The sequence below is a fragment of the Schistocerca piceifrons genome, chromosome 6 (genome assembly GCF_021461385.2).
Source record: "Schistocerca piceifrons isolate TAMUIC-IGC-003096 chromosome 6, iqSchPice1.1, whole genome shotgun sequence".
In the NCBI taxonomy this organism is placed as follows: domain Eukaryota; kingdom Metazoa; phylum Arthropoda; class Insecta; order Orthoptera; family Acrididae; genus Schistocerca; species Schistocerca piceifrons.
Window position 1 is genome coordinate 322350059 of NC_060143.1, and position 22459 is coordinate 322372517.

General features: G+C 39.4%; 1 protein-coding gene across 1 annotated transcript in view; it reads left to right on the top strand.

The window, feature by feature from the left end:
- The first annotated feature begins 512 nt into the window (after nt 1-512).
- LOC124802551 overlaps nt 513-22459 on the top strand; it is a 193775-nt gene continuing 171828 nt past the window's right edge. Inside the window, 1 exon segment of the mRNA XM_047263415.1 lies at nt 513-799. The gene's annotated coding sequence lies outside the window, so the exon portion shown is untranslated.

Below are 22459 nucleotides of genomic sequence, written 5' to 3' on the forward strand. Positions count from 1 at the left end.
CATAATTATGCACGTTTCATTTCAGTGTGTCTACTGTCGATTAATTTTTGATGTTTCCTATGTGAACGTATCACAGGAATAGTCATTTTGACATTGATTTTCTTGCCCATGTTTTTCTACTTGAACACTACACTTAACTGTATTATGCACTTTTCTGACATGTTGTTCACATCGTGTGTATTAATTCTGTTGCTACACGCTGAGAAACGTCACCATTGGCGTTATCTTGGTTCAACAAAACGAAACGGGTATGCTGAAGAGCAAACGCATTGTATTGTATATACATATTCAGCAGTAACACAGTATTTATACAGTAATGCGTATATCATCGCAAATCAAAAATTTTATTACGTTACAAGTGTTTTCAATTTTTTTACCTCAGTGTTTGTATTGCCTTCGATTTTAGTGTTTCAATGGTAGAAATATTATGACGTACTTTGAACACCTTTTGCGATTAAAAACTGACACTGCGATGACAGTAAAATGTAAAATCGATAGTCAGAAGAGTTTGATACCACCGCGAAATCGAGGGCACAGAAATTGAATACTACATAAACCACACGCCAGTCATCTTGTTCGAACCTGGCGTATCAATTAGAAGCGATGTTTGAATTAAAAGAGAGCAGTTTTGTGCGCGTGTAAACAGACTCAAGGCGCAGTTGTGTTCATATTGGTAAATAATGCATATGTTATTCGCGTGTCCATAGTACTTACGCATATACATTGCAACTTCGTGTGAAGGATGGCGGAAACTGAGGATAGAAGCAAAGTGAAAAAGAAGTGTCAGTGATTTTTACATGTATGTTGAACGAGAAATCAAGCGCGCTTTAGGAGACTTTTGCCATGGTGTCACTTGTTACTTTGAGCTGCTTTATCTCTGAGCATTTGTCACACTACTGAAGCATGCTTTGGGTAATCTGCATGTTGGTTGCTTGCGTGAACGGTAAATCGCACGGCAGCATTTTATGTTCAATTTATGTATTCCCATAACTGTTAGTTTTGTGGAAGTGTTTGTGTTTACTTGTTGTGCCAATACTTTCCATCGTTTAACACAGTATCGTGTGTACGATTTAGTAAACTTGTGCCATACATTTTTTCCCTGGATTGCGTTATAGTTTCCGCGATATAAGCGGCGAGAGAATGTATACAGAATTCTCATTGTACCTATATGTTATGGTAGCTAGTTAATATATTGTGACTTCCGGAACTTTACCAGTACATCGTGTACATGTCACTTTCTAACACGTTCCTTTCCAACACAAGATTCGTTCAGATAGCCCTGTCGTGGAGTGTAGTCCATTTTGTAACCTGTTTTCCGATGTAATATAACTTATTTTAGCGAGTTACATCGATATAGGACCCAACCTCCTTTGCCCCAGTACATGTCATCTGCCATTGCAACTATCAAATCAGATGTTATGTCAACATACAAAGAATTTCCACCATTTTCACTTGTGCACCATTTCTTTCCAAATTACTGAAGGGTAAAGATAGCTTATTATTATTGAACATCAGCTAAACATATTTATTTAATTCGCACATAGTTTACACAGTAGCAGAATTTTTTTTATGTTTATTGTAACTATCTTATTTTTTTCAGTACAACGAATACTGTCCATGTAGGTTAAGTGATTGTGTTCTTCTGTTTTTTTATGTTTTTACTTAGTCATATGAGCATTTCACAGTGCTGTAACCAGCTTTGACCAGACAGTGGTTATCTTCAGACTAAATATGTTTGCTGCAGGTGGCTCCCATTGTGTTGTTAACACAAGAGCCACTTGTAAATATGTTCCTTTATTGTGAAGATGTCTTCTGGCTGACCAAAACTGATAACGGCACTGTAAAATGCTCGTACAAATGTTCCAAATATCATGTGAGAAAAATGAATAATGAACAGACTGTTATAGAGTTTTTTTAAGAGTTTTTATTTTCATAGTAAGACTTAATATGGACCAAGTTGTCCAATGCCTCATGAGCTCATTATTTCTGCCCTTGTCCACCGAGATAGTGCTGTGTCCTGAATAACCACACTACCAGCAAGATGTTAGCTTTGAACCCAATACTTTCCTTTTTTGTGTGTGTTTGTTGTTCGATAATAAGTTTACTGTAGGTTCCTTATCAATTACGTAGCATTCTTGATAGTTTAGTTTTTAAAGTCTGCTCTATTTGTTATTCCATATTCTATCCTTTTACCATTATCATTTATGGACAATTCAGTAAGTTGCCTATAAAACCATAAAATGACTGATTTAGTCGTGCTATCAGGCAGAACAAGCCTATTATTAGTAATGTACTTTATATGAAATCCTGGCTTCTCAATTTATCGAAATTCCAACAACAGGTCAACTTAGACGTCAATCTTTCTGCAACAGGAAACTAGAGAGGCTTTCCTGTAATGTTTTGCCACAAGTTCAGTATTACTTCCACCCCAACCTGACAAGTTTATGGCATGTAGACCTTTATCATCATTTTATATTAATTATTACAGCTGAAAGGAAGAATGTGAAATTGCTGAAGGCTTGCTTCACTTTCCATGTATGGTGACGTCCATCGAAACAGTTGCGTCCCAAAAGACTCAAACTGGGCACAAATGGACATTTGTCAGTAAGGAACTGGAATTGAATCACCTTCCTCATGTCTCAGTTTTGAACAGCTTCTGTAAACCACTTCAGGCAGTTGATTCACCAAGATCAGAGTAATTTGCTTCCCTGAAACACATCTTGCATGTTGAACTTTACGTCAAATTAACTAATGTAGCTAAATGTTAATTGTTAGTGCAGGTAGATCATTATGGTTTAGTAACTCAGCTTGCCACTATGAAGACCACTTTTGTAGGTTAACTTAGTTTCAGATAATGCTACTAACAAAAAGTGAATAAAACCATATTTTACATGTAACTATACCCCTGACAGTATATTTTTAATTGATATGGCTGGAGAAGTCCTGGGTTAGAGTATGATGTTCGATACCCCCTCCCCCCTGCAGTTTTGATTGTCACAACAGACTGATTTGTAACATAGCCCAATATCAAGGTTAGGTTGGCCAGTGATAATTTTGTTGCAAGCTGCTGAAGTCGGGACTAGTGTAGCAGGGGATACAACCCGTCGGCTTTGGACATTGACGTCACAAGTCGCCAATCGAGAAGCGATTCTTCTTAGTGTTGTAGCTCCCTTCAGTGGCTGATAAGTGTTTTTTGGCTTTTTAAAAAAAAAATCTCACGAGATAGAATAAACAGATCCACTTTATTAAGCAATCAGTAAAAAAAACGAAACTGAAACATAACAGCAAAAGCGAAAATGGTAAACTGCTATCTGGCGACTTGTGACGTCATTGTCCAAAGCCGACGGGTTGTATCCCCTGCTGCACTAGACCCCAGAAGTCTATGAATGTAACAACCAATTGAAAGTTGTGGCAACAGATTGTACATAGTATAGCCTAATGTTTTGGTTCACACCATATTTAAACACGCTTTGCCACATTTAACCCATTTTTATCATAAAACTAAAACTGTGATGTAATTTGAGAGGATGCAGGCCAATCAGCTAATGGATAAGTCTTCAATGAGTATCTACTGATTGGGAGGGGGGGTGGGGGGTAATCATGGCACAAAAAGGAGTTGCGCGGCGTAAATGAAAGAACTTTGTCTATATCTGAAAGATGATACCCCCTTCAAATTTCGCACCAGTCACATAAGAGTGGTTCTAGTAGTGCCACTATGAGGATGCAAATCAGGTTTGCTTTAAATACATTCTGTAATGGTCATGAGCATTATTTGTCTAGTTGAGATTGGACAAGGTTAGTCAAGAATGCCTTTAAGGTGACAAAGATGCCGTATCAACACCTCACGGAGTTTGAACAAGGTCGTGTAATAGGGCTACGAGAAACTGGGTGTCCCTTCTGCGATGTTGCAGAAAGACTTGGCAAGAATGTAGGCACCGTGCATGATTGCCTGTAGTGGTGGTTATAAGAGTGTACAGTCACAAGATGACAGGACTCCATATGGCCATGTAGCAATACCAGGAGGGAAGACCGTGGTTTCAGCAATGTCTGTGGTGCATAATATTGCATCTGCAGCAGCAGTTTGAGCAGTAGTTGGCATCACAGTGACACAACAAATACTTGCAAGTCAGTTGCTTTGAGGACAGCCCCAAGCCAGACAACCTATAGCACGCGTTCCACTGACCACGAACCACTGTCATTTGCAGGTATGGTGTCAAGCGAGAGCTCATTTCAGGGCAGGGTGGAGGTCTGTTGCATTTTATGATGAAAGCTGTTTCTGCCTCGGTGCCAGTGGTGGTGTTTTGGTTAGGAGGAGGCCAGCTGAGGTCTTGCAACCAATCTGTCCTCATGCTACATACTGGATTTATATCTGGAGGTCTGGGGTGCAATTACAGCAGGAGCACTACATGGTTATCCCATGCTCCCTGACCACAAATTTGTACATCAGTATGGTGATACAAACTGTTTTTCTGCCATTCATGAAAAGCATTTCTTGGGGTGTTTTCCAACAGCTTAACGCTCACTCACATACTACTGTTGTAAAACAGCATGTTTCACTGAGTGTAAATTTGTTGCTGTGGCCTGCTCAATCACCAGATCTGTCTCCTATCGAGCACACGTGGGACATCATCGGACGACAACTCTAGCGTCATCCACAACCAGCAGTAACTGTTCCTGTATTGACTGACAAAGTGCAACTGGCATGGAACCCCAGCCCACAAACTGTCAGCCGTTACCTGTACAACATGCTTGCATTCAGTATTCTGCTGGTTACATCACAGGCTTATGTAAGTGTGAGATACGCCATTGCAAATATGCAATGCTTACATAAACCTGTGATTTGCAGTGTTAACTGCCTAAATATGTTACCTAGATAAATGCATCCCCAAAATTTCATTACTCCATGTTAGTTGTCTTTTTGTGTTGTGATTTTTTTTTTCCCCCTCAATGTATACATCATGAACTTTGTGCAAGGGGATCCACTACATAATTGTAGCATGTATGGCATTGTTAGCATGCAGTTCTTTCTTTTATAGATCTCAAACACATTCTGCCCACCTTTCCTTATTGTCCTCTGCTTCTGTTAGATCTTTCCCATTTCTGTCTTTCAGTATTCCAATTTTCATGTGGAATTTTCCTTCGATGTCTCTAATTTTCTTGTAAAGATCCCTTGTCTTCCCCATTCTGTTATCTTCAACTTCTTTGGACTGTTTGTTTAAGAAGACATTTTTATCTCTTCTAGCTAATATCTGAAACTCTATATTTAATTTAAACATTGCTGATCTATACCCTCTGATGTTTGTGTTTCTTTGTTCTTCTACAACTTGCAGTGCCTCAGCCAATATCCACCTGGTCTTCTTGTTATTATTTTTCTTGCTAATGTGTTTTTCTGCTGCCTCCTTGATAGTATTGGCTACTTCTGCCTACAGCTCTTGTGTGCCTTTGTCTTCAGACTCTAATGCATTAAATGTGTTTCGCACTTCTGCCAAATAATTAGATGGTATAGTCTTAAGTCGCATCTGAAAGATGAAACAGCTTTTGCTTTGCTGAAACAGTGTGTTAGTAATAAGCGAGTCTTGGGAGAATTCTTGGAGTCTGTCATGCTTCATTTGTTGTACTGAGACCAATTTCTCCTGTTACACAATCTACAATTTGATTTCCCACTTCTGCTTTGCCATCTCCAACTATGAAGACGACATATTTATGGTGTTTATAACAGTAATTCCTGCAAATCTGTATAGAACTGGTCAATAACTTCCTTTTCAGCATTGGTGGTAGGCACATAAACTCAAATGACTGTGGTTTTAAGGGGCTGACCTTGAAATCTGATGGATATCATTCTGTCATTCTTATATTTGCATCCCATTACAGGTTTTACTATTCTGTCACTATTTTCAAAGGCTACTCCATTACTTCTGTTTTTCTCTTGTCCAGGGTAGCATACCAGAAGGCCATCCAAAGCAAATCCTCCCCTACCAGTGCCCTTCATTTCACGTAGTCCTAATATGTCGATGTTAATCATCTCCATTTCTTTTTTGACCGTGTCTAGTTTTCCTTGATGCTTGGAACTTACATTCCATGTTCGTATGAGTGCTTCTCCTTGCAGCATCTTATTCTTTGTGAAGCTTCTCCCAACCTGGTTCCCCTTGGAGGTACGAATGGGGAAATTGAAAGCCAAGGGGTTTTCTTGTGATAATTTCAGTATTGGTCTCTCATTGCCTTCAACTGACCTCCAAACCTTGTCTGCTCACTGATTCAGCTTCACACTGGGATTGTGTACCCAACCTTCTGTTGAGTTGCTCGGCTTGATAGGGGCACCACTTGCAGGTAGGAAGTTGGAGAATTGAGGTGCAAGCTGTGGGAACTCTCTTGCTGAGCTCTGATAATCGTGTATCACCCCCATTTTATGCAAGAGTCTCGAGGTGTTTGCAGAGATTTCCTCAGGTCGTTTCCGTACATCCATATTTGTCAAAAGCAACATTTATGTCTTTCTTGACCAAGACAGAAACTGACAACCAGTTAGTGGCTAAGCCAGGTGCAAGAATAAAATTTCTAAATGATGATAGATCCAGGGATTTGACAATAACATTTCCTTTCCCTTCATTTACCAATTCAACCTTATCAACACACTTTTTAATTTTTGTTTGTAATTTTTTGGTGCAAAATCTTAAAGCCATTCCTTTCTTGAAGTAATACTTGATGGTTCTCCAGAATCAATTATCTACTCATTCTGGTTAAAATTTGACACAACTTGTGCATAGAGCAATGACTTGTTTGCTCCCTTCGAATCTGTCTTTATAGTTATTACCTCTTGGAACAGTTGGACTGTAGGTAACAATACTTTCAGCAATTGAAACATTTTATTTCTTGTTTGTATTGGGAAAAACTCGGCTGTGATTTATTACAGTGATTTGTGATTAAGGCATTATCACCACTTCCTTTGTCCAACTTGACACAGAGGTTCACATTTCCTTTTAGCAACTTTTATTTAATGTTTTCCAGTGCAAAATTTTTGTCTATTGTGTTGGACTCTATATCCTTCCAGTAAGGCAGACAACATTTTGGCAAACCTCTCAGCGTAATAAGGGAAGTCAGGTATCATCAGCCTTTTTGCCCATACTCTGCAGTTTGTTAGCTTCATCTACGAAATACATAATTTCGAACATTTTCTTTAAATTTGGATGATGTCGGTCCAACAGAGCATCTTAGAGATTCGTACACATCCCTGAGGTTCCTCCACCTAATTTTATTCTTACTGCAAGCAGACTTTCCAGGATGCCTTTGTTGTTGTTTTTTTTTTCCACATATTTGGATGCATAGATTTGTACACAGTGTTGCAAGTAAATTTTGTGACTGGTAGCAGAAACATGATTTATTGCAAAAAGAGAAAAAAAAGTTACAGCCAACTTTTATCCCCTTCAGTGTGCTCCCCTCCCGTATCTATACACTGTTGCGTGTTTGTCCTCCATTGTTCAGAGCAATGCTGTAGGTCATCCAGTGTCACCATCTTCGAGAACTCTACTGTTTTTGCTTTTACCTCATCAGTAGGCGGAAAATGTGTCCCTATCTGTGCCCTTTTCACTTTTGGGTATAGATAAGTTGCAGGATGCCGATCTTGTGAATATGAAGGATGTTTGAGCTCAAGGATTTGCTTGACAGCTGAAAACTGTTTAACAAATATGGCACTGGACTAGTATGTTGTCCTGGTGCAGAATCCATTAGTTGTTCGTCCACAAATCAGAAATTTTCTTCCTTACTTTTTCCCTCATCTTAATTGGGACTTCTTTGTAGTATTTCTAATTAATGGATTGACCCCGTGCCATCCATTTTCTGAATGTTTGCTTCTGTTCTTGAACTCGCAGGTCTACCAGGACATTCGTCATCTTCAGCCTTCTCCTGATATTCAGGAAACCATTTTTTTCCATTCAAAAATTCACACATGTGATACAGTATTATCACCAAACACCTCCTTTTGACATATGAGAACATTCCGTTGGCGACTCTTTTAATTTCACAAGAAATTTGACGTTAATGCACTGCTAAATTTTTAAATTGAGCATGCTTGCGGCACTACTACAGAACAACATCCTATACAACCGAGGCTCAGAAGCAAACTGAAGCAGACAGAAAAATGAAACAAAGGGTAGCTGCTCTTGAAGGTTCAGGGTCGGTGGCCTTCCAGTACTAACCACCTCCTGTGTAGCTGTGTAATAAGAAGTGTGCAGTCTCGTTATTTAATTGCCATACATCGTACACATGCTAAAGAAAAAGTGTCCATACATCTGTATCCTTCAATGCATTTGTAGCACCATGGCATAGTCCCATAATTTTTCACACATTAGAATTAGTTCCACACCAAACTTCCGTCTATTGCAATTGTCCTTCCCTATAAGTTTGATTACCACTGGAGTAGTGGATTTACGAAATCTACATTTTAAGACTTTTTGGATACCCAAATTCACCGGTAGTTAGGATGTTTTTTCAGATAGACAGAATTTTATTTTAGAATTTGTTGAACACTTCACACAAGACCCTCCTTCTGCTAATTCTGGTTTCATTTAATTTTTATTTGTCTGTGAGACATTGCATACATTTAAATCATTAGTGGAGTTCTCTTTGCTCTTGAGGCAGGTTCCTAACATGACTGTTGAATCATATCTATCCCTCACAACTTTGCTCAGCACGTATGTGAAATGACTGTACATTACTCTTGAATTTTGTCCATGTATGCTCAACATTTTCAGTCTGAGATACACATTTCATGTTGACTGTTGTGGGCAAAGTCTGACAAAGGCTTCTCTGAATGCAGCTACTACTCTCTAATGAGCAACGCTTCTGGAAGGGAAGATCAATTGAGGGCGCAATAAATTTGGCACTAGATCTTCTCAAGAGTGCGACAACTTTCTACACTGTTGTTGTTGTTGTTGTGGTCTTCAGTCGTGAGACTGGTTTGATGCAGCTCTCCGTGCTACTCTATTCTGTGCAAGCTGCTTCATCTCCCAGTACCTACTGCAACCTACATCCTTCTGAATCCGTTTAGTGTATTCATCTCATGGTCTCCCTCTACGATTTTTACCCTCCACGCTGCCCTCCAATACTAAATTGGTGATCCCTCGATGCCTCAGAACATGTCCTACCAACCGATCCCTTCTTCTAATCAAGTTGTGCCACAAACTTCTCTTCTCCTCAATCCTATTCAATACCTCCTCATTAGTTATATGATCTGCCCATCGACTCTTCAGCATTCTTCTGTAGCACCACATTTCGAAAGCTTCTATTCTCTTCTTGTCCAAACTATTTACCGTCCATGTTTCACTTCCATACATGGCTACACTCCATACAAATACTTTCAGAAACGGCTTCCTGACACTTAAATCTATACTCGATGTTAACAAATTTCTCTTCTTCAGAAACGCTTTCCTTGCCATTGCCTGTCTACATTTTATATCCTCTCTACTTCAACCAACATCAGTTATTTTGCTCCCCAAATAGCAAAACTCCTTTACTACTTTAAGTGTCTCATTTCCTAATCTATTTCCCTCAGCATCACCCGACTTAATTCAACTACATTCCATTATCCTCGTTTTGCTTTTGTTGATGTTCATCTTATATTCTCCTTTCAAGACACTGTCCATTCCATTCAACTGCTCTTCCAAGTCCTTTGCTGTCTCTGGCAGAATTACAATGTCATCGGCGAACTTCAAAGTTTTTATTTCTTCTCCGTGGATTTTAATACCTACTCTGAATTTTTCTTTTGTTTCCTTCACTGCTTGCTCAATATACAGATTGAATAACATCGGGGATAGGCTACAACCCTGTCTCCCTCCCTTCCCAACCACTGCTTCCCTTTCGTGCCCCTCGACTCTTATAACTGCCATTTGGTTTCTGTACAAATTGTAAATAGCCTTTCGCTGCCTGTATTTCACCCCTGCCACCTTCAGCATTTGAAAGAGAGTATTCCAGTCAACATTGCCAAAAGCTTTCTTTAAGTCTACAAATGCTAGAAACATAGGTTTGCCATTCCTTAATCTAGCTTCTAAGATAAGTGGTAAGGTCAGTATTGCCTCACGTGTTCCAATATTTCTACGGAATCCAAATGATCTTCCTCGAGGTCAGCTTCTACAAGTTTTTCCATTCGTCTGTAGAGAATATGCGTTAGTATTTTGCATCTGTGACTTATTAAACTGATTGTTCGGTAATTTTCACATCTGTCAACACCTGCTTTCTTTGGGATTGGAATTATTATATTCTTCTTGAAGTCTGAGGGTATTTCACCTGTCTCATACATCTTGCTCACCAGATGGTAGAGTTTTGTCAGGACTGGCTCTCCCAAGGCCGTCAGTAGTTCTAATGAAATGTTGTCTACACCCGGGGCCTTGTTTCAACTCAGGTCTTTCAGTGCTCTGTCAAACTCTTCACGCAGTATCTTATCTCCCATTTCATCTTCATCTACATCCTCTTCCATTTCCATAATATTGTCCTCAAGTATATCGCCTTTCTATAGACCTTCTATATACTCCTTCCACCTTTCTGCTTTCCCTTCTTTGCTTAGAACTGGGTTTCCATCAAAGCTCTTGTTATTCATGCAAATGGTTCTCCTTTCTCCAAAAGTCTCTTTAATTTTCCCTGTGGGCATTATCTATCTTCCCCTAGTGAGATAAGCCTCTACATCCTTACATTTGTCCTCTAGCCATCCCCGCTTAGCCATTTTGCACTTCCTGTCGATCTCGTTTTTGAGATGTTTGTATTCCTTTTTGCCTGCTTCATTTACTGCATTTTTATATTTCCTACTTTCATCAATTAAATTCAGTATTTCTACTAGCCCTCGTGTTTTTACCTATTTGATCCTCTGCTGCCTTCACTATTTCATCCCTCAAAGCTACCCATTCTTCTTCTACTGTATTTCTTTCCCCCATTCCTGTCAATTCTTCCCTTACGCTCTTCCTGAAACTCTGTACAACCTCTGGTTTAGTCAGTTTATCCAGGTCCCATCTCCTTAAATTCCCACCTTTTTGCAGTTTCTTCAGTTTTAATCTACTGTTCATAACCAATAGATTGTGATCAGAGTCCACATCTGCCCCTGGAAATGTCTTACATTTTAAAACCTGGTTCCTAAATCTCTGTCTTACCATTATATAACCTATCTGAAACCTGTCAGTATCTCCAGGCTTCTTCCATGTATACAACCTTCTTTTATGATTCTTGAACTAAGTGTTAGCTATGATTAAGCTGTGCTCTGTGCAAAATTCTATCAGGTGGCTTTCTCTTTCATTTCTTAGCCCCAATCCATATTCACTTACTAAGTTTCCTTCTCTTCCTTTTCCTACTACCGAATTCCAGTCACCCATGACTATTAAATTTTCGTCTCCATTCACTATCTGAATAATTTATTTTATTTCATCATACATTTCTTCAATTTCTTCGTCATCTGCAGAGCTAGTTGGCATATAAATTTGTACTACTGTAGTAGGCGTGGGCTTCGAGTCTATCTTGGCCACAACAATGCGTTCACTATGCTGTTTGTAGTAACTTACCCGCACTCCTATTTTTTTATTCATTATTAAACCGACTCCTGCGTTGCCCCTATTTGATTTTGTATTTGTAACCCTGTATTCACCTGACCAAAAGTCTTGTTCCTCCTGCCACCGAACTTCACTAATTCCCACTATATCTAACTTTAACCTATCCATTTCCCTTTTTAAATTTTCTAACCTACCTGCCCGATTAAGGGATCTGACATTCCATGCTCCGATCTGTAGAACGCCAGTTTTCTTTATCCTGATAATGATGTGTTCTTGGGTAGTCCCCGCCCGTAGATCCGAATGGGGGGGACTATTATACCTCCGGAATATTTTACCCAGGAGGACGCCATCATCATTTAATCATACAGTAAAGCTGCATGCCGTCGGGAAAAATTAGGTCCATTGTTTCCCCTTGCTTTCAGCCGTTCGCAGTACCAGCACAGCAAGGCTGTTTTGGTTAGTGTTACAAGGCCAGATCAGTCAATCATCCAGACTGTTGCCCCTGCAACTACTGAAAAGGCTGCTGCCCCTCTTCAGGAACCACACATTTGTCTGGCCTCTCAACAGATACCCCACCGTTGTGGTTGCACCTACGGTACAGCTATCTGTATTGCTGAGGCGTGCAAGCCTCCCCACCAACGGCAAGGACACTGTATGTGTAGTAATTGGCATCCAGGAAGTTTTTTATCACAAAGGGGTGCCCCCAGTGACCCATTCCTTCTGAAATAATGACAGAGCTCCTACTTGAAATGCTGGTGTTGTGGCATATGCTGACAACCTGCTGGTTATTGTTTAGGCGATTCCAGAGCACATGTGTAAAAGAAATGTAGTGAAATGTTAGCCCTAGTGCTTGCCAAACAAGCAGCAAATGGCAGTAAATAAAATAACTTAATTGCTCTTGAAATGTATGTTGTCTAGGACACAGAATTCCCGATTAGACTAAACAACATGTTATCAGAAGACAACAGATCTGTCAGCTCCATCTCAACAATGGTCTTACTAAAGACAACGGAAACTCAATCTTTCTGGTCCAGCATATGGAACATGGCGGTGCAGGTTCCACAACAGTAGTGTCACTCTGATGTCAGTACTTTAACATGATGCCATTAACATTTGTAGGAAGCTCCCAACCTCCTTTGATATTCTGAAGATGAGTTTACTTAAAACACATCAATAAAATTGAGTTGCTGAACATAAAGATGAGTTTACTTGAAACATATCGATAAAATTGAGTTGCTGATTAAGTGACTAAACTTTTTTCCAGCAACTGTAACAACAGTGTATTTAAAAAAAAAAAGCTCTGTTTATATAAAATGGTCTCATTCCTCTTAGGTGACTATATGTCACAGATCTAATACGGAGAGGAGAGGTGTTGTTGGATAGTAGATAAGCAATACAAGCAATGGTGACGTTTCTCGACAAATACATGTTCTGGCTATTGGATACATATCCGCCAAATATTAAAGAGTGAAGCAGAATGAAACCCTTGCTTCCCTCTTGTTGTTCACTTCATCCCTGGGTAGGGACGATATCCTTCATACCTAACAGGTTCAAGTGCGAATGGTGTGTCAACTGTGTGTGTTATAACATTATAATCCCAGAAAACCCCGTTATTTAGTGTAGGAGCACAGATCGCAATTCTGAATTAGACAGATACGTTGTCTGAGCAGTGTCCACACATGAACAGCTGTAATCCAGATATGCGTTTGAAGCTTGTGCAGTTTCTTGCATATATTAATTTGCAAAAAAGAACTGCAGCCATACGCCATTATAAGGCATTCAGCATTATACTCAGAGAACAACTTCTCAGAATTCTTTATGTAGAAGCCTTTACAGAAACTAAACTTGAACTATTTCAGAAAATTGTCAGAGAGGAGTTAAATATTCTGTTGTAAGTTACCTTCACAGAACATTTTGAAGATATAGGGATGAGGTAGGTAGGTTGGTCTGTAATTAGAGGCCACTAGCTTATCTCCACTGTTATAAATAAGTGTGCCACATACTTTATTTAGTCTTTCCGAAAATACATACTGTCTTACCAACTGATTACAATGGTAGCTGAAAGGAGACACAGCCAAGCCAGCGGAAGACTTTAATACTTTGGTTGAAATACCACTCTGAGCAGAAGAGTTTTCGCTGTCCAGTAACCTGTTGATTCCTGTAATATTTCTGAACTGACATCTGGTGCTGCAATATGCAGTGCTGGTATAAATAAGTCCAATGGTCCTGTTCACAGTTGAACTGTTTTTTGTTTCTAACTAATAGAACTCATTCGTATTATTGACTACTGATTTGAATTTAACATCATGTGTCTCATTTCATTGGGCAGATGAGTATCATTTATTCATTTCAGGTCTAATAATGTTAAAACTTGTTATTTCTTTGTTCTTGGGATTATAAATTTCTGTGCGTAGTGTATGACGTGATGCAGAATTTTGCTTTATTGCCTGTAGCATGTTCTAATCTTGAGCAGAGCTGGTGCACTGCAGTAAACAAAATGCTCTCTCTTGACTTTTTCTGTGATTGGCCCTGACCTGTTATACAGAAAAAGTTAATCATTTTAATTGATTCAGCTGCAGGTCATTGGTGAAATGTTACTTATTGTATTAACTAAATGAAACACTATCTTGCCGTGTTCCAGAAATTTTGTTATTACTGTATGACCTAAGTTTTGGGTTATAACTCCTTTTTCTGTATACAGCTGATCCCAAAGATAGCTACCAAGCAAAGATAAACACATCAAATTCTTAATCTATTGCTTCTGGATTTAAAAGGCGAGGCCCTCAGCAATGGGGTCGACTTCTTGAAACAATCTGTACATTGATGTAGGGTAAGGTGCAACCATTCAGCATTGTGTGGCCTTGTTTGTGAGTTAAAAAAAATTTCAGAATTTCGCATGATGCTCTACAGCTGTAAATGTAGTACAAATTTACAGACTGGTAGCATAGCGTAATGGTTTAAAGGTACTAACCTCATATGCAAATGGTTTTTGGTTCGAACCTCGTCAGTACGTTGAATTTTTATTTTTTAATTTATTATTTTTTTTAACAAATCTTATTGTAGTTGCTGTCATCACTATTTTTATTTAATTGTTTTACATGCAATTTCATTCATTTGTTTTCCTTTGCCATACCATTTTAATCGAAGTTTTATCTTCTTCAATTGCCATTATTTTATTCTTCCTATCATTCTTTTTCCTCTCGGAATCTTTGTGCATGTGAATTTAATTATTTTTATTTATCTGTCATAATGTTTACACATTTGAAAATGCTGATTTCTCAGTTAAGAAATAAAAGATGAAATAATTTTTTTTTTTTTTTTTTTTTTTTTTTTTTTTTTTTTTTTTTTTTTTTTTTTTTTTGGCTGTGCAGCGGTGCCAAGAATGTACAGGGCTATTACAAATGATTGAAGCGATTTCATAAATTCACTGTAGCTCCATTCATTGACATATGGTCACGACACACTACAGATACGTAGAAAAACTCGGAAAGTTTTGTTCGGCTGAAGCCGCACTTCAGGTTTCTGCCGCCAGAGCGCTCGAGAGCGCAGTGAGACAAAATGGCGATAGGAGCCGAGAAAGCGTATGTCGTGCTTGAAATGCACTCACATCAGTCAGTCATAACAGTGCAACGACACTTCAGGACGAAGTTCAACAAAGATCCACCAACTGCTAACTCCATTCAGTGATGGTATGCGCAGTTTAAAGATTCTGGATGCCTCTGTAAGGGGAAATCAACGGGTCGGCCTGCAGTGAGCGAAGAAACGGTTGAACGCGTGCGGGCAAGTTTCACGCGTAGCCCGCGGAAGTCGACGAATAAACCAAGCAGGGAGCTAAACGTACCACAGCCGACGGTTTGGAAAATCTTACGGAAAAGACTAAAGCAGAAGCCTTACCATTTACAATTGCTACAAGCCCTGACACCCGATGACAAAGTCAAACGCTTTGAATTTTCGGCGCTGTTGCAACAGCTCGTGGAAGAGGATGCGTTCAGTGCGAAACTTGTTTTCATTGATGAAGCAACATTTTTTCTTAATGGTGAAGTGAACAGACACAATGTGCGAATCTGGGCGGTAGAGAATCCTCACGCATTCGTGCAGCAAATTCGCAATTCACCAAAAGTTAACATGTTTTGTGCAATCTCACGGTTTAAAGTTTACGGCCCCTTTTTCTTCTGCGAAAAAAACATTACAGGACACGTGTATCTGGACATGCTGGAAAATTGGCTCATGCCACAACTAGAGACCGACAGTGCCGACTTCATCTTTCAACAGGATGGTGCTCCACTGCACTTCCATCATGATGTTCAGCATTTCTTAAACAGGAGATTGGAAAACCGATGGATCGGTCGTGGTGGAGATCATGATCACCAATTCATGTCATGGCCTCCACGCTCTCCCGACTTAACCCCATGCGATTTCTTTCTGTGGGGTTATGTGAAAGATTCAGTTTTTAAACCTCCTCTACCAAGAAACGTGCCAGAACTGCGAGCTCGCATCAACGATGCTTTCGAACTCATTGCTGCGCCGAGTGTGGGAGGAACTTGATTATCGGCTTGATGTCTGCCGAATCACTAAAGGGGCACATATCGAACATTTGTGAATGCCTAAAAAAACTTTTTGAGTTTTTGTATGTGTGTGCAAAGCATTGTGAAAATATCTCAAATAATAAAGTTATTGTAGAGCTGTGAAATCGCTTCAATCATTTGTAATAACCCTGTATTTTTCATTACAAGATGTACCTTGCTTTGAATGGCAATAATTATACAAACATTTAAAACATAAAGTCTAATTGCATTACAGAAAAAAATTACATGAACGGTGATTTTCAGAACGCAGTGATAAGTAAAACAAAATTCAAGTAAAATGAGAAATAGAAGTAATGAATGCCAGTAATATGGTCAAAAATGTCGGATGACAAAATCGAAGCAGTGAAATTGAAGTTATCACATAACTGTAATCAAAATCACATGAACAAGGACTCCACAGGAAGAAAAACGAGAGTAGATGATGTATGTTGTACGATGATTAATATGGCGTGACAAATGAATAAAAAAAATTACACATAAATTGATTAATTGAACAAAAATAATGTTCAAAATCATTTCAGTGAAGATTTAAACGTAAAAGACTTCAATTTGCTTGACAAGATTCAAACCAGGAACATTTTGAATGTGAGATTAGTGCCTTGGCCATTACATTATGCAATCAGTCTGTAGACCGTTACCATTTTTAATGCTATAAGCATCAAGCTAGGTTCTGAAATGGTTTTCCATTGAAAATTAGGATATCTAGGGTGAATTGCTACAGGGTATGAGTTGATCCCACCACTGGAGACCTTTCCTTGTTAAACTATAAAAATTATCTCTATTGACAATTTTGACAAAGCTATGTTTGTACTCTACAATATTCATTAGGACAGCATTCATAACTATGAATAAACATTCACTGGAGTAGAGATATGTGCACAGCAATGGGAATTTGTGTCTTTATCTATTCATGGATGAAGACCCATGGTTCTTCTCCTATGTGGAGATTGTAATATTGCCTGAAAGGAATGAATAATTGGATTGAGTTTTCTCATTCAATAGCAGATGGGTTGAGATATACACATACGTTTCTTTTTTTCTAATTGAGTAAGCTTTGCACCCTTTCCCTCTATGTACAGGATTTCTACATCTGTTATGTATTTATTGTTTCGGTTTAAGTAACGTTCGACAAAGGATGAATGCAGCTTCTTTAACCTCCATCTTCTATGTTCTCTGAACTCATAGATGGTCTTATAAAACCCACTTTTCATGTTGGCCAGTTATTTACCTTTTCAATCGAAGAAACATCTACCTAAGATCTGTGGGACATAGAGAAATACATTAAAACATTGCTTACCACAGTTAAAATTTTTACCTGTATAAGACAACCTACTCCATTTCCTTTTCTGTCTGTTTACATCATTCACTGGATAAATTGGGGATTGGGCTTGCTTCTTTGCTTTTAGTTGAGAATTTTGTCAATAATGTTGGGTACAAATCGATTATATGTAGCTATTGGTTTTTATTTGATTAAATTAGTAGTTGTAGTTGTCTTGGGACCTAGGGGTAGAAAGATGGTGGATCACATGATGGAATGTTGCCTGTTTGTTGGATGTCAAGAGGAAGCTGAGATGAATGTGTCAGTAAAGGAGCCTTTCTAGCAAATTTATACTTGCTGTTTTCTACCTGTAAGTTACAGTCTAGGAAATTAATGGCGAACTCCATACTGACCTTTCTTAGTATGCTTCTGGTTCGTGTTTTCCAAGAGCTTCTGGCATTATATAGTGATTCCCTTCCACATTCAGGGAATATCATGAAGATATCTGTACCAGCGTACAACATGTTTAGCCAGTGGTTCACTCAAGCAAATCAATGTCCCAGTTGTCCATGGACATTTCTGTTAGCAAGGGGGAGAAGGGTGAGTCCACTGCCAGACCATCTGCTTACTTAAGCAGAAATCATTTTCATTTAAACAACATTCTACTGTATTAATTATGCTTAGTGTGTATTAATTTTGTGTAAAGGGGCAAAAAGTGTTTTGTTTAGTTAATACAAGGAAAAAATTAAATTTTTATGGCTTTTTCATTAAGAAATAATTAAATTTCTCTCTGCTGTGTATTTTCAGATGTGATTGCCCATATTGCTGCCGTTTCGCCATCATGCTCGGATAAACGTTTCATTACAGGGTTCACACCTGTTTCATGAAAGATACTTGGATCTAGACACAAATTATCAGTTGTCATTGTGCTGTATTCTGGTCTTGTTGGGTATGTTTCTGTGGGGAATAAACCAAAGCTGGATGTCATTAACTCTGACTGCCCTCAAGCAGCCCTATCAGAGATGAAATAAATATTAAACTCTATGCATATGGCTTGCCAGTAACTGCTATTAACAAGGGACCATTCCCAACTGTCAATTAACGATCTTGCTTAAACTTGGCGGGTGCAGACTAAAATAGTGCAATAAATATTTTCTGTTTGTTCCCGATTTCACTTTTAAGGGGTAAAATACAACCCAAAAGGTAATCTGGCATTTTAAGTTTAGAGGGAATACCTTTCAAATGATGATACATAAAACCTTCTACCCCATTTGGTTCGCCTGGACCGACTCAACCCAACAAGCCACCTCTCTCGAACTTGACTTCCATCCCAAAGGTGGCTACATCAGCACCTCTATCCATATCAAACCTACCAACCACCAGCAATATGTCCACTTCGGCAGCTGGCACCCATTCCATGCCAAGAAGTCCCTTCCGTGAAGCCTAGCCGCCTGTGGCCGTCGCATCTTTAGTGATGGGCAGTCCCCCTCGAAGTATACCAAGGGTCTCACTGCTTCCTTCGTAGACCGTAATTACCCTTCCAACCTTGTACAAAAACAGATCTCCTGTGCCTTATCTATCCAGTCACCCACCACCTCCCAGTGTCCCACTGTCCAGCCACAGAGGAGCATTCCCCTCATGACTCAGTACCACAAAGGACTGGAGCCAATGAACTACATTCTCCAGCAGGGTTTCAACTACCTCTCATCGTGCCCTGAAATGAGAAATGTCCTTCCCACCCCTCCCATAATGGTATTCTGCCACCCTCTGAACCTACACATCCTCGTCCATCCCTACACAACCCCTGCTACAAACTCCTTTGGCTCATATTACTGTAATAGACGTAGATGGAAGACCTGTCCCATACGTCCTCTCACCACCACTTTTGTAAACCCTCATCACCAGTTTTGTAAAGGCCTTGTCGCTACTGCTGTGGAGGCTGAGTTGCCACTGTTGTTAAGGTAGGCTGCGAGTTCGTGCAACCGCTTCTGATGCAGTACACTGCTATGACAATTTCTCCCTGCCACTATTACACAGCTATGCCCTAGGGTCAGGTAACAAGTTAGGAGAACGAAGGCTCTGCAACACTCCAACACATTATGAACAAAGTCTTACAAATGAGTTAAAACGGCTTACTTATCTTTGTGTCTTTTCGAATAATGGAGTCTGCAACACTGCATGCACTAGAACACCAAAAAAGGCCCTCAATGGCTAAGTGAAAATAATCGGTGGTGAAGTTCACAGCACATAGCAAATGCAATTTACAACAACTGTCTGTTCACTTCTAACAATTCGCTAATGACATTCCCTGTCTATCACCAAGGGAGCGAGACCTGCTCTTCTATCTTCTGAGTGGGCTTCTGTCCATTGTCATCCGGTAATTAGCATACTACACTCAGCCAGCAGTTGGCCGAGGCAAAATTGATATCTTCATCCTGAGCACCGCCCATGGCGCTGGTGGAACTCGCGCAAGTGGCAAGTCTCTATGGCACTGGCACCAGCTCACATCTTTGCACCTTTGGTGCTTTTGTCCTGGCTGTCTCTTGTTCGGACGACACAGCAACCACCTACTCCAATCCAGTCACCAATGTCACCTGTCCCATCAAAGGCAGGATTACCTGTGAAACAAGTCTTGTGATCTATAAGTTAAGCTGCAACCACTGTTCTTCATTTTACGTGGGCATGATAACCAATATGTTGTTTGTTTGCATGAGGGGCCACCAATAAACTGTGATCAACAAACAACTGAACCACCCTGTTGCTGAACATGCTGCCCAGCATGAGGGTTTTCATTTCAGTGACTGCTTCACAGCCTGTGCCATCTAGATCCTTCCCACCAACACCAGCTTTTTTGAATTGCATAGTTGGGAGCTATCCCTGCAAAATATGTTACATTCCTGTAACCTGCCTGGCTTCAACTTTCGTTAGTCATTGTCCTTACCCATCTAGCCCTTCCCTGTTCCCATTCCAGCACTAGACACAGCCCTCTATTCTGCCAGTGCACCCAGTGTTTCTACTTCTTTACTTCTCTCCTTTTCCGCTACCCTCTCCCCTGCCCACTGTCTAACCTCCCGACTGCACCAGGTGCCCTACCCTCTCTCCACCTCGTCCCTGCATGCTCCCACTAGCAGCACTTCACTGTTCTCCACCCCTCCCCTACTATCCCTCCCACTCGCCACTCCAGCCTCCTCCTTACACCCACCCAATTGCCTTTCTCATCGTGTACTGCTGCTCACAGTCTGGCTTCAGTTGCCAGAGACTGTGGTCATGAGTGTGTGAGTTGCATTTGCGCGTGCACTAAACATTCCATCCTGGATTTCCTATTGTTTGATTTTTCTCCTGTAAAAGCAGATATGTAGTTAATGTTCGTGAAAACTGTATAATCAACTTTTGTAATAATATGAAAATTTGCAGAGGTACTCCATCACCATTAATTAATTTTGAAAAATGAAAACTCTTTTTATAGCGTAAACTAAAGAACCTTACAAGCCAATACATCCCTGTGTAATAAAGCTCTATTCTAAAATACCACCTTTGGAAAATACGCTGTACACAAAATGCTGTCCTTTTTGCAACATAGCCAATTCAGATGTATAAATATTCATTACTATTCTAATTATTTGTTTTATGTTTTAAATTATTATTTTATGTTTTACATTCAAAGCTTTTTGTTTTTTAGTTTACTATTTCACATATGTGTATTTTGTTAATTGAAAATAATAAGTAGCTCATTATTATGATACAGAATCATTACAACAATGATAATCGCTAAGAAAATATTCTTTTACACCATGTACATAAAATGAATAAAATCTCTTTATGTAATATACACAATCGAGAAGCCAATATAAAACAAAATTCAGCAGGATTTCAAATTGTTACACATGATCCTCTAAATATCCAGATTTATGTCAGGCCTATTTCAGTACAATGGTAAGCCTTGACAAAGAGAATTGATTATGTACTAATGGCAGCAGCTTGTTTTTGTTGTTTCTCAAGTAATCATTCAACAGAACTAGATCTGAAAATTTTGTCACAGTTCTTCCAACATCCCAAGTCGGTGACTGTGCCATTGAGCCCTTTGGGATCATCAGATGAACAAGGTCCTTGTCTTTCACACTGACCACTGCGAGAGTCTAAAGTTATATAGATATTTTTTTCTTACTGGGAAAGAAAACATCTTTCAAATATCTTTTGACCTTGTTGGACTTTGTTTAATAGATTCCAATGCTGTCACAAGGACATTTGGGGCTTCAAATAGAGATTCACAAACTCTTGGTGGAACCTCAACATTAGTCTCTTTTAAAACTGTTAAAAGATGGGTGGTCAGTGTAAAAAGAAACCATTTTTAGCATTGTACTTGAGGCAAAAAAACATCTGGTGATCCCAAAGGGCTTGATGGCACAGATATAGCTGTGAAACATACATGGCTTCTATTGCGAAAAGACTTTCTGTTGAATGATTATGATTTCAGTCTCCACTTGAGAAACAATTCAATCAAGATGCAGTCTCTAGTATATCACCAGTTCTGTTCGCTAATGCTTAACAGTGTACTGAAATATACATGATACAAGTCAGGAGATTTAGAGGATCACTCGAGACAATTTGAAATCCTGCTGAATTTTGTTTTACATGTCCATCTACATCCATACCCTGCAAACCTCTGCATAGTGCTTGGTAGAGAGTATGTACCAGTTATTAGGGTTTCTTCCCGTTCCATAGTGCAGGAAGAAGGTTGTTAGAATGCCTCTTTGTGTGCTGTAGTTATTCTAATCTTGTCCTCATGATCCCTATGTGAGCGGTATATAAGGGGCTTTTGTGTATTCTTAGAGTCATTGTTTAAAGCTGGTTCTTGATACATGGTTAGGAGACTGTCTCAGGATGGTTTACATCTATCTTCAAGAGTGTACCAGTTCAGTTTCATCAGCATCACTGTAATACTCTCCCACAGGTCAAATAAACCTGTAACTATTTGTGTTGACCTTCTCTGTGTATTTTCAACGTCCCCTGTTGGCCTTATTTGGTTTGGATCCTACATACCTGAGCAGTATTCTAGATTGGGTCACATGAGTGATCTGTAAGCAGTATCCTAT